Source organism: Bidens hawaiensis, unplaced genomic scaffold, assembly GCF_021521415.1.
Source record: "Bidens hawaiensis isolate Kalapana, Puna unplaced genomic scaffold, B.hawaiensis_p1.1 tig00047535_1, whole genome shotgun sequence".
NCBI classification, from domain to species: domain Eukaryota; kingdom Viridiplantae; phylum Streptophyta; class Magnoliopsida; order Asterales; family Asteraceae; genus Bidens; species Bidens hawaiensis.
Window position 1 is genome coordinate 20,369 of NW_027498500.1, and position 5,101 is coordinate 25,469.

The window sequence follows — 5,101 nt, forward strand, 5'->3', positions numbered from 1 at the left end:
CTTGATTGTCTAAATTCCTTACGTTTTGATATACATTTCAGTTGGTATTTACTTGCATATTTCGAAGTCCTTAATTATCAATATACTAGCTTTTTAGCTCGTGTGTCACGCGGGTTACTTTTATTTTTATTTATATATTATTATGAATATATAATATTCTTGTATGATGGGTTTAGGTATTAAAATAAAGTGTTACATGAATCAATAAATTATGTTTTGTTTGTAGTTGAAGTTGAGTTTCTTTAATTAGTTCTTCTATGTTTTCATGGTCATTGCTATAATCTAAGAATTATATAGTATGTAATATTTTTAATAGGTTTAATGTTTATTGTTTTTTGTTTTAATAGTTTTGTGATGATCCTTTTGATTCAATGTGGAAGACCATGTTCATATACAATGTAAAATTCAATATATAATACAAACCGCGCACAAATTTGAACCTAAGTTTCCATCATGTCGTTAATATATGATGGAAAACCAAGTTGTTGCTAAAATAAGAATAATGTAAAGTGGATGCTTGGTGTGGCAAGTACATAGTAACAGTTGTCTGCATATCATACTCATTGATGAAACAAATGTTGCACCTTGTCATTCTCTACTTGCTATGCATACATATCAGCGAGAGGTTTATGCTATAGTATATGTCGTCCCTTTCTACATGGTATTTTTCTTGTAGTGGATAATTAATGCTTTGATTTACCTTGAGTCAAAAATAGCTTTCAAGTTAGCCTACGTGTATTTTCCAAAGTGTAGCTTAATATATCCACGTGTAATTAGTAATGGGAAAACTGAGTGTAAACGTGTTAAATACTTAAGTTATTGAATATTGAAAATTAAGTAAGCCTCATGCAACAAGCTATGTCAATTATATCCATTTTTCGTGTCCAGATTTTTATTTATTTATATTAATATCATGCATATACGTATACACTTTCACCTAATTTAATTGTTTTTTATATGAATAATCATCTTAGAATCGGTGTGTACCAATCTGATTTTTCAACTTTGGATTAAGTTTTAGTAAGACATTTTTGAAGGTAAACATATATTACGAGTTTGGATTGTCTATAAATTGCATGTTCCAAGCAACCTCATGAGCATGCAATATGGCAATCATATCTTCTTTCAACATGCAAATATCCCTTTTCACTCTCCTTGTATTGTTCTCTACTCAATCTTATGCAACTTCTGATCCCATCACAGATCCCTTCATTCATTGTCTAAACAACCAAGCGGACCCTTCATTTCCGATCTCCAGAGAGGTCTACACTCCCGGAAACTCATCTTTCTCCACCGTCTTGCAAAATTACATCCGAAACCTTCGGTTCAATGAAACTACGACACCAAAACCCTTTGTCATCATCACAGCCGAACATGTTTCCCACATTCAGGCAGCTATTGTTTGTGGTAAAAAACATCGGTTGTTAATGAAAACAAGAAGCGGTGGCCATGATTATGAAGGTCTTTCCTACCTTACAAACACGAACCAACCCTTCTTTATTGTTGACATGTTCAATTTAAGGTCGATAAATGTAGACATCAAACAAGAAACTGCATGGGTTCAAACCGGTGCGACTCTTGGTGAAGTCTACTATCGAATCGCGGAGAAAAGTAACAAGCATGGCTTTCCCGCGGGTGTTTGCCCAACTGTTGGTGTTGGTGGACATTTTAGTGGTGGAGGGTATGGTAACTTGATGAGAAAGTACGGTTTATCTGTTGATAATATTGTTGATGCTCAAATAATTGATGTGAATGGTAAGCTTTTGAATCGAAAGAGTATGGGTGAGGATTTGTTTTGGGCTATCACTGGTGGAGGTGGTGTTAGTTTCGGGGTGGTTCTAGCATACAAGATCAAACTTGTTCATGTTCCAGAAGTTGTGACGGTCTTTACCATCGAAAGAATAGAGGAACAAAACCTTAGCACCATCGCCGAACGGTGGGTACAAGTTGCTGATAAGCTAGATAACAATCTTTTTCTTCGAATGACATTTAATGTCATGAACAACACAAACGGTGAAAAGACAATCCGTGCTATTTTTCCCACCTTATATCTAGGAAACTCAACAAATCTTGTTACACTATTGAACAAAGATTTTCCCGAGTTAGGGTTACAGGAATCAGATTGTATTGAAATGAGTTGGGTTGAGTCGGTGCTTTATTACACGGGCTTTGTCATTGGTACTCCGACCACCACCCTCTTAAGCCGTACACCTCAAAGACTCAACCCATTCAAGATCAAATCCGATTATGTGCAAAACCCTATTTCTAAGCAAGGGTTTGAGTTCATATTTGAAAGGATGAAAGAACTCGAAAACCAGATGTTGGCTTTCAACCCGTATGGTGGAAGAATGAACAAAATATCAGAATTTGCAAAGCCCTTTCCACATCGATCGGGTAACATAGCTAAGATCCAATACGAAGTAAACTGGGACGAACTTGGTGATGAAGCTGCAAATAGATACTTGAATTTCACAAGGCTAATGTACGAATACATGACTCCATTTGTGTCAAAGAACCCAAGAGAAGCATTTTTGAACTATAGAGATTTGGATATTGGCATCAACAACCATGGAAGGAATGCTTATATTGAAGGAATGGTCTATGGGCATAAATATTTCAAAGAGACGAATTACAAGAGGCTGGTAAGTGTGAAGACCAGAGTTGATCCTCATAACTTCTTTAGGAATGAGCAAAGTATCCCAACATTGTCATCGTAAATACACTCGTGCAAGAACTTTTCACCATGTCAAAGTCAAAATTCAGATGTTAATTATATAGTTTTGACTTGTATTTTATACAATCAAAATTATATGGTTTTCTAAATTTTGCTTTGTAATTCTGAAAAAATACATATTAATATTAATCCTTTTATATTAAGCAATATGAACATCTGTATAACGAATAAGAGTATTTATTTGGTTTTAATGTAATAATTCTTTGTAAACAAGTATAATATTTGTAATAATTCTTTGGTTTTAATGTAATAACTCTTTCTATGGTTAAATATGTGTTTTTTTTTAATTCATATTTTCAAATTGTTCTGTGAGAGATTCTTGTTCATTCTTTCGTTGCGTTATAAAATGTCTCGGATAGTTGATTTGATTGATATTCTTATGTAGATATTAAACTTTAATTGGTATTGTAGTTATATGATTTTAACATAATCGAGATATAATCGAATAACGAGTTAACATAGTGATTTAAATTAATTCAATATATGTTTACAATTGCGAATTTAAGGATACATTAAGAACTATTAAGAAGATGGGAAATAGTTGGATACGGGAAAAAGCAGCCAAACATTCCAACAAATATAATTCTCCCTATTTTTTCCATCAACCTTGTTTATATCTATCAGCCATCTCTCTTCTCACCTTCTCGTTCACTCGATGGTCTTTTTGGGCTGGCCCGTTGGCTTAGCCCCATTAGGTCCATAACAAATATATATTTTCCACTTGGATTAATAACAAAAATGTTCAGTTACTTGTACTTACGGTAAAATAATATCACAATATTTTCTTCAATAATATAATATCAAATTAATTTTTTTTTTTACTTTTAGATAGACTCATGTGCTTTTATCTAATGTGATTATAACGTCACCCAACTATATACTTCATTTGTGTTTAAAAGAGATCAACGAGATTGTACTTGAAACCTTGGAATATTTTCATTGATCTTTGCCATAGTTGATTCCCCGCCGTTGGTTGTCCAGCGTATGCATAAGTAGACACATAAGCCAAAATACCCTAATCATATCGGTATTGAAAGTCTTAACATTTTAATCCCTATTATTAGTTTTACATAAAGAAAAATATCAACCTTGTTCATTCAAACTAGGGGTGTTTTTCAGGTTATTTATTTGGGTTTCAGTTTGTTCGGGTCGGGTTGTTCAGGTTTGAGCTCAAAGAACCTACCCAAATAAGGTCGGGTTGTTCGGTTTTCGGGTTACACGGGTCAGGTAAATTCGGGTTGGGTTTTAAAGTTAAAAAAATATTATTAGGATATATATATATATATATATATATATATATATGGGGATGAATCTTGCGAGAAGTGATATTACAGCGAGAAGTGTGAGAAGTGAAGGTATAACTCTATTAATCCCTAATTTCACCCCCTTTCATATGATGTTACATACATATATGTAGGTTGGTTCTATTTATGTCTTAATTACACATTCAAACCTACCTAAAAACATATAAATGTACCGAGCCACATTCAAATCTATGTACCTCCACACATGCAAACATACATACACATATACAAACATACGCACACATATACAAACATACGTACTTACACACATACATATGCACCTACACATAAGAAAGGGAGTGAAATTAGGGATTTATGGAGTTACACATTCACTTCTCGCACTTCTCGTTATAAAAAAACTTCTGAAATGATCCAGTACCTATATATATATATATATATATATATATATATATATATATATATATATATATGGTACCTTAATCAATAACAACTGTTAGGAACAAATAAGTGTCCAACTAATCTAAAGAAATCATACCACTCAACTGGTTAGTTTTTGATTCATGGAGAACAAACCATTAAACTTGATATGCTTCTATAACATTCATGTATTTGTAAGCTTTGTATTAAACTCATAACTGATAAAATACAATTTAGCTTGGTCATTGATGTAACTCAATCACAATGATTAAGAGAATCATACTAGTTAAGAAGTTATCTTATTGATAACATGTCACACTCCGACCAAAAGCGGCGGAAAACGCCGGGCGTAATGTCAAAGTACAAGATAATAAATAGTTTCATTTAACTAATAACCTAACAGTCCAAAATAAAAATAATGTCTTCAAATCTTCCTTCAACCGATAATCAACCTGTGTCAACAGAATATTGGTGAACAATTCTATGATTTTTATATATATAATATAATGCAAAATCCACAATTCTTACGTGAAACCGTAAATAATAATAACAATTGCAGTATATAAATCATAAATAAATGATGCTCCTTTTTAATATGTAAAAATACCACATTTAAAGGAGGAACGTATGATCATACTTATTGAGGATGATGATGAAACCAACTAACAAAAACAATAAACATCTA

The 5,101-nt window shown here is 32.7% G+C and overlaps 1 pseudogene; it reads left to right on the forward strand.

The window, feature by feature from the left end:
* The first annotated feature begins 671 nt into the window (after positions 1–671).
* On the forward strand, positions 672–2,726 carry LOC143597067 (berberine bridge enzyme-like 8 pseudogene; annotated as a pseudogene).
* The last annotated feature ends 2,375 nt before the right edge of the window (positions 2,727–5,101 follow it).